This window comes from Pan paniscus, chromosome 12, assembly GCF_029289425.2.
Source record: "Pan paniscus chromosome 12, NHGRI_mPanPan1-v2.0_pri, whole genome shotgun sequence".
Lineage (NCBI taxonomy): Eukaryota > Metazoa > Chordata > Mammalia > Primates > Hominidae > Pan > Pan paniscus.
Window position 1 is genome coordinate 66366547 of NC_073261.2, and position 12018 is coordinate 66378564.

Sequence of the window (12018 nt, forward strand, 5' to 3'; positions counted from 1 at the left end):
ACTTCCCCAGCAAATGTGGTCAGTGTCCCCTCTTGTGTTTCCAAATACACAATTGAACAATAAATAAAACCATGGAAAATCCACAGTGCCAGAGGTCTTCATTCATTGCTGATTTTAAATGAACCTTGATGCATAGGATGAAAAGAGCCATTTTCAGGAAAGAATTTAAACTGCACTAGAAGAGGGGAGAAAATTGTCCAACATTTGGTCAGTCTAACAAAGTAAAAGGGAATGTGGGGTGGGGGCAAGCTATTAGGGAAGGAAAGACTTTCTCACACAGTGAGCAGGCATGGGGTGGATAAAGTGCCGGCGTGGGTCTGGAAACAATGCGTTAATACTCGCAAAGTTACCAGGGAGGAGAAAAGTTCTTTCTCTACAGTTAAAAACCATAAATACCTTCATGCTTCTCTCTCTCTTCTCTCAACTATGCCTCCCCCTTCCTTTGATTCTTTGTCTATGAAACTTAAAGCATATTTGAGGTGCTTAAAGGAAGGCTTCAACTACTGTTTAACAAGTCAATACTAATTATTGTTTAGCACTGGATTATGGGCCGGATCATGGAATTAAAACAGAGCTGTTAGGACACCTTTGTACCTGGCAAAGAGTTAATGAGCACATGCTGGGTCCCTGTAGTCACTGCCAAGTTGGTTTACTATTTTATTTCAGTGGTGCAGGAACAAAACCTAATAAATTGTTTTACTTTTATCTCGATGCTTCCTTTCTTCATTAGGGAAATGAGGAAGCTTCATTGTAATGTTTATCATAAATTGGGAAGTTATTTTTATATTGTTCAATTAGTTGGTTATCTACAGAGTAGCGTGGCTGTGTATATTGGGGGGAAAAATTACAAGCAAATCTAATGTCAGTAAAAGGTGCTGGATTAATAGCAGAGGAAGGTGATTTACCTCCTGGGACTACAGATAGCGACTGGACACTGTGTATGTGTGTGTGGACTGTGAATATATAATACAGACAGTAGACGGAGTGTGTGTGTGTGTGTGTATCTATATATGAAATGTATAGTTTGGCAGCCTACATTTCTGGAGCCCCAAGGCCCAGGCACTTGGGGTTTCTTGGAAGGCTCCATTGGTAGGACAATGTGGGGGGAAGGAAAGAAAGTTGGGGGGAATAGGGTAAATTCTGAACAATCTGTTTGCTCTGATGAGATGTCCAGCTGGGCTGGTGACCAGATTTTTCATAGCAACTCAATTCACCAGATCCCTGAGCAACTAAATGGTATTGGCTTTGGGGTCCTGCTGACTGGAGCGGGATTTGAACCATGACCTATAAACGAGAAATGCTCTTTGCTATTGCTAGGTGCATGTGCTGTTTAGCTTGACCCTCTCACTGCCTCCCACTGGCTCTTCAAAATTAACATTTAGACATGTTCAGCTCTGAAATGTGGGGTGCAGGTGATCTGGTGATCAGACCTAAAGCTTATTTTAAAAGCTTTGGAAATCACTGAAAAATATATTATTTGTATACCTTCTACAAATTTTAATTTTCTGATGTGAAAACAAAGCAGGGGAAATACTCTACGTATGTCAAGGTATATAAAATATAATGTATAGCTTAATAACAGATTTTATTTTTGTTTCAAGTTTTTCCACTTACTTTGGTACTTTACAATATTGGAGTTGCTATGTAGAAACTAGGAGTCCATTAATATGTGTATCTTATGCAGTTGGTATTTATATATATATATATATTTAAGAAAACCCTCTTAATCTTTAACCCCAGTATTGCATAAAGGTTCAGGGGATCAATTGTACATAAAAAGACAGGAGATCTCAGAGGGCTTACAAACCTATTGGCAGCTTCTCAAGATACACTACCGGGTCTGTACATATTGGTATTTAGCTTTGCATGGCTCAGACAAGGAGAAACGTTGTAATTGATTTTATTTGAAAGCAGGAGATGGGGCCAAAGGGGAACTTTTGGCCTCCAGTTTTTGCTTTCAGCCTGTATAAAGTATGCATTCCTATCAGAGGTGTTTAATGGTGCACTTGGTCTTTCTTTTCCTTTTTTTTTCTTTTTTTTTTTAATACAAGTGTGAATGGGTGCCTCAGGCTAAGCAAGCCCCACCTCTCAGAACCTCAGAGGCTGTGGGAATGATCCCTGCCCTCCAGACCCATCCTTAATTGGCCCATAGTACAAGAAGCAATTAAAACTAAGGGCCTGATTCATAAAATGTGAACATGCCATTTAAATGTGTGCAGGGAGATTCTTGCTTATAATGCTGAAATAGAAGCAGCAAGGACTTTGCATTTATCCCCTAAGCTCACTTTTCATAAATTTACTTTTCTTTTTGCCTCTGGGCCCTAAATGCCCTCCATCCTTTCTCTGACAAAGCTAAAGCTATCTTCAGGGTAAAGGTTGGTCTCAAGTCCTGGGGTGCCTGCTGACCTAGCCCATCCTTATCCCCCTTCCCTTGGCCAGATGTTTTAATCATGATTTTTACATATCTATTTCTATTATTTAATCATTTTTATATTTTACCCAACAGTATGTGGAATGAAAACTTCAGAAACTGAGTTGAGCATTGCTGTCTGCTGAGGTTGAAGTTTAGGGAAAGCTGCCAGACCCTGCCAGAGATAAGCTTCAGAAAGGAGCTAGGGGAAGAGAAAGTACCCCAGAATTCCAAGAGGTTTAATTACAATACCAGGGAAACCCTCATTTGCACAATCACTATTTACATTTTCCCACAATTTATACTTCCCTTATACCCACCCCTCCACCTCATACTATTAAGCTTTTAATGTTGCTAATATACTGAGTTTCTGGAATTTGAATGGAAATTCTGTTAAGTTGAACATGATTCTTGGGAAGTGTTTCATAAATTTCTCTATTTGTTTTAGAATGAACTCTGAGGAACAGAGAGAGTCTCTTTTTGGAGACACTAATTAGGGCCCAGAAGTCATACTTTTTTTTTTTTTAATTATACTTTAAGTTCTGGGATACATGTGCAGAACGTGCAGGTTTGTTACATAGGTACAAACCTGCCATGGTGGTTTGCTGCACCCATCAACCTGTCATCTACATTAGGTATTTCTCCTAATGCTATCCCTCCCCTAGCCCACCACCCCCTGACAGGCCCTAGTGTGTGATGCTCCCTGCCCTGTGTCCATGTGTTCCCCTTGTTTAACTCCCACTTATGAGTGAGAACATGTGATGTTTAGTTTTCTGTTCTTGTGTTAGTATGCTGAGAATGATGGTTTCCAGCTTCATCCATGTTCCTGCAAAGGACATGAACTCATCCCTTTTATGGCTGTATAGTATTCCATGGTGTATATATGCCACATTTTCTTTATCCAGTCTATCACTGATGGGCATTTGTGTTGGTTCCAAGTCTTTGCTATTGTGAATAGTGCTGCAATAAACATACATGTGCATGTGTCTTTATAGTAGAATGATTTATAATCCTTTGGGTATATACCCAGTAATGGAATTGCTGGGTAAATGGTAGTCATATATTTTTTAGTTCAACCATAATTCCAAGCACAAGAGTCCATTTGAGATGTCTTTTAGACTAATATCCAACCCCAGGAAAGAATTGTAATAATATGCCCTTGAGAATATTGTGTTAGCTGCCTGGGACAAACCAAGTTGAGAAATAATTACTTGACTCGGTTCTTGTGTTTGTTTTGTTTGATAAACAATAGTCTTACTCTTATTATTTCTTGCAGTTTATATTATACTGTAATTCACAAAGTTTCCATTTATTTTCCAGAATGACACAATAGGCCGTGTTATCCTGGAGTCTTCTAATATTTTTTTAGCCTTTCAAATAGGGCAGAGGGTTATGAGGCACTTCAGCTTAGTAAAAGACTGCATCTACACCACACCAAATAACCAGGCAGAAAGTGAAAAAATTCAGTCCGTCTCCCAGATGGCTCCAGATGCATGGTATTGTGTAGACAGAAACAGCCAGATGGCTGAATGGATTTTTCACTTTCCATCTGGGTGCGTGACATGGTAGAGATGTAGCCAAAGCCTTGAGCCAAAAGAAAATGCCAGCCAAGGAGATGAGGTATTGCTACTTTCCAGGCACCTCATTCTTGCTGGGTGGTATGTGTAGCCTTGGTTCCATTTATTCAGAAAGAGGTCACTTATACGGGAATGATGATTGTCAAGCTCTCGAAATAAAGAGGAAGGCAGACAGACCTAGAGACATGGAAAGAATGTCTCATTTGCTTTCTTGCAGCAACGAGTCTCTTACTGACTTGGCTGGAACAGTGACACCTTGGGAAGGTCTGCTCCTTCTGGGTCTCTAGAGGTCAGCAAGCTGGAGGCATGACAAAACACCAAGTGAAAATGAAAACATCACAGGGTTTGCTGTCCATCATGGGCATCACTAAATCTTTTTGAACAACCCTGGGCAGTGAATTATGGCAGCATGGAATTGACTTACAGTTTATTTCTAGTAACAGGCAGTTACTATGTCAAATCTGAAACCATTCAGATAGGCCTATAAAAATATATGACAAAGTAACCTCTAGCTCCTTTTAGCATGTTTATGAGTTTAAACTGCATTGAGCTTGTGTTTATAGAAATGAATACGGGGATTTCTTATGTCCTATTCCTTCTCTCACTCCCCGCCCTGCAACCTGTTCTTTTGTGACCGTGGGGTGGTATCCAAGACCTTTGGAATATTCAAACTCCCAACTGGAGTTGTCATTCTGTTTAGAGGCAATTTTATTGATGAGAATACAACTTGTATTTTTCTGGAGCGATTGAAGTTCTTTTATAAATGACAGTTGTAAAAGAAAATCATCTCCAAGTTACCTTTCACCCACTCTTTCCCCCAATGCTGTTTGACACTTACCGAGGAACTAATTGCAGCGTGAGTGGGGCCACGAGACAAATGCTGCAATCCAGGCATAATGTGACAACAAATACAATAAGGTAACATATTGTTAAAAGTCAATACCCCAAGTCTAACAATACGGTGTCACAGACTCATAACCATGTAACCATATAATACATAATTGTCATCTGCACAGAAAGATCTAATTTTGATAATGCATATTGAGATTGGTTGTCTGAAAAATGCTTATGGCTCCAGAAGGTTTGACAGTCCTGAATATCACATAATAGCATGTAGCCAAGGAACATGGGATGAAGGGAAGAAAAAAAGACTCTATTCCAGAACGCAAGCACTCCCACTCACAGTTTTATTTTTAAAAGAACACGATTCTGCTCAGACAATGAGCAAGTTTACTGTGAAGGGTGATTTGTTCCTGGGTTTCCATATCTGGTATCTGCGTGTGTGTGCACTCAGGGTCCTTGCTCCACCCTTTGGGGTCTGGGCTACAGGACCTTTCTTTGGCAGACACGAATATCCTGAGGTCTCTGACTTATAAAGACTTGGTCTGCATTTAAACTTCAAAGAAATTAAACAGAATCAACAGATTCTTGAGGCATACTATTTACTACCTACCATATTTCCTCAGTTCTAGGAAATATCTTTTTAGCAGTTGAAGATATCTGTAATCAGCATCCTTCTTATAGTCTATGTGTAGATTTAACATATTTTTTTCCTCCTTTTACTCCCTTTAAAAGATGTTTTTAAATCAAATATGTGCCTTCCAACTCATGGCATCTTAAAGTTGAGGAAATACTGCAATAATAAATATGCTAGCTACCATTCTTGGCATATGCAATGTCCCTAAGATAACAGAAGACTTTTGACAAATATAATTTCATTTCAATCTCATATCAACCCTATGAAGGAGCTAATGTGATTTCCATTTTATAAATGAGGAAACCAAGGCCCATAGCCACTGAGTTATATTAAAGGCCCTCTCTCCTCTGTAGTTCCGGACCTGGTAATCTCTGAATGTATCACTGCATGGCAAGGTATAGGGCAACATGTGCTTTGTTTCCATGTTCATAACTTTGACAGAGTCCACTGACTTGGACTCACTGATCCTTGAATCTCATTAGCTCCTGTAGACTCCAGCCCAACTGGTCTGGGTGTAGCTCTCATAATTAGAAGATTTGGACCTCTTTTAAACTTCTGGAACATTTGTTTTTATTTCTTGCCTCAGGTCATCCGTCAGAGGCTATGCTATCAATATATGTTTATGATCATGTCTCAAGTCCCTTTACTTGATGAAAAGGATGTTTCTGTGGCCCTTCATTAGTTACACTATCAAGGCACTTAGTTTGCACATAGTGTGAGAACATGAAATATGTGTGAAACAAGTACATAGCATTAAAAATATCAGATCAGTATATTTTAAAGAGGGTAAGAGAAGCCTTGAAGTCAAAGTCATCAATCTGTCTTCTTGACAGCATCTGATTCCCGAAGGCAGTTTCCCTCTTGAGACCTCTTCATTCATTTCTTCTTTTAATTTTTATTGTGCATGGTTCTATGTGGAAAGCAGTGGGTCAGATGCTCTGGAGAGCATAGAGAGAAATAAGAAATAAAAAGAGATCATAATCTAGTTGATGCAATCACATAGATGTAAATACTAGGAGACAGTGGGTGTGTGAGGGCTCCATAAGAGGTTGAGATGGTTGTTTTAATTATTATTATTTAAATATCTATCATTCAAGACAGATAATTAATCGCTCTGGGAGTTCAGAGAAGAGAACATATCAACATGAGCGGTTGGGGAAAGCATATTTCTGAGGGGGTGTTGTGCATGTGGAAATGAGGATGGGCATGCCAGGCACGGAATGACAGAAGAAAGTGAGGGTCATGTGCGGCATTCATTTTCATTTTAGCTGAAGTTGGAATGCCAATGCAAGAGTGACTACAGCTGAAAGATTTGCTTGAGCAGAATCATAGAGGTCATTGATCGGCAGGCCAAGGGACTTTGAGAGCCGCAGAGTGTCTGAGGAGGAGAGAGGCCTGATTGGGTCTGTGGTCTTGGGAGATTAGCTTGGCTTGGGGAATGGGCAATGTAATTACTGGATGACTCAAGCCCAGGGAGTATTATGGGAGAGTAAGGAACCTCATTCAGAAGGGTCCTATTTTGTTGAAATATGTTAAAAAATATTTGAAAAGATGAAAAAAGTTTCTCTTTAACAACTGGAATTGCTAAGAGCAGACTTTAAGTGCTAATGACTGAATGGCTGATGTATTTGGGAACCTTCACAGTGTGGTGAGGATGTAGTCATTAGAAACTCAGGAGAGTCAGGCTGGGGTGAGGGAGTGGGCAATGAGGTGGCTGCATATGAAACCTAATTGGACGGTGGAGCCAGGGGGCAAGGTGCCTCCCTAGACAGCGTGTCTGTGGAAATGTATTTCTTTAGGATTCTTTAAGAAAAATGGGGAAATAGGGAGAAGCATGGCAGGAAACTAACACTTACTAAGTTCTTGTATATGTCAGGCAGGATGATCCCAGCTTTTTCTTCTTCACTTTGACTCCTTAAATCCCCCCAACATCCCAGGCAGGAAGATGTTATGATTTCCACTTCACATGTGAGAAAATGACTTGCCCAAGTTACCAAACCATTTTTTGTGTTGGGTTTCATCCCAACGATTGTTCAAGTTCTAAACCTCTGCTTTTCTCACTGCACCTGACAGCATGATATTGTCATGCCTGGCCATTGTCTCAGAGACAGCAAATGCCTACCACCCACAGTGCCCATGGACCTCCTGGCCTGGGCTGTCTGGATCTTACCTCACTCACAATTATGGGAAGAAATGAGTAAGAAATTAGAGAAACAAGCTCCTCCCTAAAGGACAAAGCAGAAATTACCCAAGCCCTCATTCTATTCTTCTCTCCCTCTGGCCTTCAATCTAGGATCAGAAGCAGTAAGATATTCCCATCAGACACACAGCTAGTGGAACCTTATACAAGAAAACACGGCAAGGAAGGTAAAAGAGAAACACTCCAAGAAGAGTTTTCTCCAGTTTGGTTTTATTTACTCTCCATTTACTCCTCCTATTCATTAAAGGCTCTACCCTTAATAGAGGGCCCCATAATTGTGTGTCTCTAAGGACTCAACTTGTCATTGATCCATTTCAGAGCTCCTCTTCCTCCTTAAGTGTGGATTTGGGGGGTCAAGGTGGCAAAGATCTGAGCTTCCCCTAGAGTCTAGAACAGTGCTTCCCAACATTTTTTATGTCACGGCACAAATGTAAAATGATAATATTTGTAGGGCACTTTGCAGGAGATGGATGAGCTGTTTATGGCTGAGGCACTGGTCTTGGACTCTGGTCCCATCTTGTCTTCCTGAGGCCTCACCTGTGACCCATGTGAGGCACACCTGTGTGTCCACTGGCTGGAAGCCCTGGGCTGCAGAGGGTCCCTGCTCATCACCCTTGGCAGTGAATTCACAGATTTGTCATCAGAGGTCAGCACAGGCCCTGAATTATCTGTATTTTTCACGTGCTCGGTATTTTAAAAAATAAGAGGCCCAAAATAGCATTATAAAACTGTGATGCAATGGATATTTGCTATTCACTTGATACCCACAGGATTTGTTTTTTTCTCATTCTTTTGTTTCCATCAGGAAAGGATTTATAAAAATAATACCCATAGAGTATATAGGGGCACACAGGTTTAAAGCTACACAGTGAGCATCTTTTTTCAGCCTTGTCAGGGTATCTTGATGAGGCCAACTATAATGGTATAATTTCATCTGGAGAGCATAACAAAAGCCTACATTTGATGCACTTGAGAATCTGAGGTCCAGGGCAGATGCACTCCCCACAATTCATGCAATAAGTCCCAAAGGGTAATGATAGTTATAAGCTATGGAAATATATTAGGTGATTGTTATATGCAAAGTACTGTGCTTTTACAAGGACTATTTACTTTAATCTTCATAGCAACCTTAATTATTCCTGCTTTACAGATGAGTAGACTGAGGCTGAGAGGGACAGATTAAATGACTTTCTTAAAGCCACATGGTTATTGAATGTTGCCAGTGTGATGCTAGTACTAGCAACATGTGTAGACTATACTGCCAGAATTCTTAGAAAATTCTCCTTAGATGCAGAAGGAAAAAATTGCTAAGTGTTAGTTGCTAATAGCTGGCCTTAAAAGCTGAGCTTTCTAAGGTACTGACAGCAGGGTAAGGGAGGTAAATATTATGTAGTACAGTTAGTGAAGTCCTTTGCACCCCTAAGTAGCCAATGGATCATTATTTAGGGTTGCTAGATTTAGCAATAAAAATACATAATGCCCAGATAATTTTGAATTTCAGATACACAATGGATAATTTTTTAAGTATAAATATGTCCAAATATTGCACAGGGTATACTTACATTAAAAAATTATCCATTGTTTATCTGAAATTCAAACTTAATGGAGAGTCCTGCATTTTACCTGGTAACCCATTCATTATTGATACTGGCTGTTGGTAGTAGGTAGGGATTTCCATTAACATTTGTGGCTTCTTGATAGCACTAGACAAGGGCAAGTATTATTTAAAATGGCAAAATACCTAAGGATGACCATTGAAACACAGGGGGAAGAGAGCAGTGGAGAATTGCTGCAGCTTTGGTGCTCTTTGCTAGACAGTAGCTCTGCTCATATCAAGAATGCACTAAATGTTTGTGTCTTACCCACAAGTCAAATCAGAGGAAGGTATTCTAGCCCAATTGTCCATGTGGTGTGTGAAGTACCAGTGTTGTGAAGAATTAGGAAATGAAAAGAACAGAAGTGCCATGAATGGGCTACTCTGATGTGCATCTTCAGGAGGAACTTAAGAGGAGTCATTGTATTGAGAAGAGAGAAGATATTTCTAAATAGGGGAAAGCAGGTATCGGGGTACAGAAAGGTAGAACAACAAACTCCTTATGACTGTTGTGGAGGGAAAGCAGTCAATTCGCTTGGAAATTGGTCAGAATATATCACGAAGAGCAAAGTAATAACATTTATTGAGTACTAAGTACCAAGTTGTTCTGGGTTGAATAGTGTTTTCCCCCAAGACTTTGTGAATGATCCCTTAATTGGAAATAGGGTCTTTGCAAATGTAATCAAGTTAAGATGAGGCCATACAGAATTATAGTGGGCCCTAAGTACAATATGACTGGTGTCCTTGTAAGAAGAGGGAACTTTGGACATAGAGACACAGACACACAGGGAGAAGGCCATGCAAAGGTGGAGGCAGAGTTTGGAGTGATGGGTCTATAAGCCAAGAAATGCTGAGGGTTATCTGTAGTCACCAGAGGCCAAAAAGGCAAGGAAGGACGCTCCTCTAGAGCCTTTAGAGCAAGGCCCTGCCAGCACCTTGATTTTGTACTGCTAGCCTCAAGAATTGTGAGTGGTTGTAAGCCACCCAGTTTGTGACAATTTGTTACAGCAGCCATGGGAGATGAATAATAGCCTAAGCCAAATTCTATTATCACCTTCCATGGAGATAAAAAGGTCAAATGTCATTGAGGAAAATTTGGAAAAGAAACAATTCACCACATGTTCCCTACTTTAGCCTCTAAAACAGACTTAATCACAAAGGACTGAGGTTGGTAAACTTTTCCTGTAAAGAGTCAAATAGTAAATGTTTTATTCTTTGCCGGCTATGGGTTCTCTGTGGCGACTACTCAATGCTGCCATTGTAGGGCAAACACAGCGTAGACAATACATAAACAAATGGGCATGGCTCTGCTCCAATAAAACTTTATAAAACAGGCAGTGGGCTGGTGAGATGGATTTGGCCCCCAGGCAGTAGTTTGATGACCCCTAAAAAACCTCCATGGCATTTTCAGACCTCCCTTGCCTTGTAAATATGTGGACATTCACAGCTGGCTACGTTGTTTGAAACTCCATCTGCGTGTCCTCTTCTCACATACCTAGTGGCACTGAAAAGTCATGGGATTAACATTTTCTCAAGCCAAGTGACATCTCAATGTATCTTTCAATATTATGCACTTGTGTCCAGGTTGCCATTGCTCGAGGTGTGGTGGAGGATTTGTCTTTTGCTCCCAAACTCAGAACCAGGATTTGAGTCTGTAAAGGAAAGTGGACTCATGGCTTCCTAGCTGAATCTCATTTTCAATCTGACATGATATTCCCCAACTCAATTACTCACCTTGTTTGCTAGGCTTGATTCTGAGCAATTTTCAGAGCATTCCAAAAGTCAAATACACTCTCAAAAGATAAAGATTGGTATGTTGGGGTCTTCCCCAAGAATTTGCTAAATGATCTAACAAATAGTCCTAATGGAGAGTTCCAAACTCTTCTTGTTCTGGCAGCATCCATGCAGGAGGTACTCAGCTTCCCAGGATAGCTCTCAGGAAGGAACGGAGCCCAAGCAGCATGTATAAATGATGCTAGGCTTATTAAAAGTTTGTTTCCATTATCTTTAAGGCTGTCGTTGTTCAAGTGTCCAAATGTGGTATGCAGATATGCGCATACTTGAACAATATGGGCATTTAGATATTCCTGCTAATCAGGGACACTGGCCATATTTACCCATGCAACCACCACCTCTACCTCTCAGCCAGGTAACCAACACTCTTGAGAAGTGATTCCTCCTGGGCAAGATTTTCTAAAAACATCGGCTACTTCCAGGCCTCGATCCTGTCTCCACAGAGGAGCAACTGTACACATCACAGTTTATCAGTATTTCTGAGCGGAGCTGGTTCCCCTGCTCACTACTATAGATGTGGGTCTCTGAGGAACCCTTCTAGCTGATATTGCAGGACATTTTCTTACCCTCTCCACTTTAGAGTGTTAGTTTCCTACTCACCACAGTGTTCTTTCTTGTTAGAGGGATGCTGAATGTGTGAGAGCAGGTAGCCCCTGAGGCTCACTTGAGGCTGTCAGATATGATTTTACGTCATCTTTTGAGGCACTGATGGAGAAATGCTGTGTTTCCTTTGAAAGCTGGGTTTCAACTGGACATAGGCAGTGGTCTTCAGACCATCTGTTTATTTCCCCTAATTTAAAAAACTTAAATATCATGTAATATATCATTATGTTCCATATGTTAATTATATTGTATATGTTATTACAATATTATAATTCTGGTGATGATGTGTCTTTTCAGGCTCCCAAAGAATAACTCCCTTTTATATGTGGGAGAAAAATCATCTCAGGTTTTTGCAAATAAAAT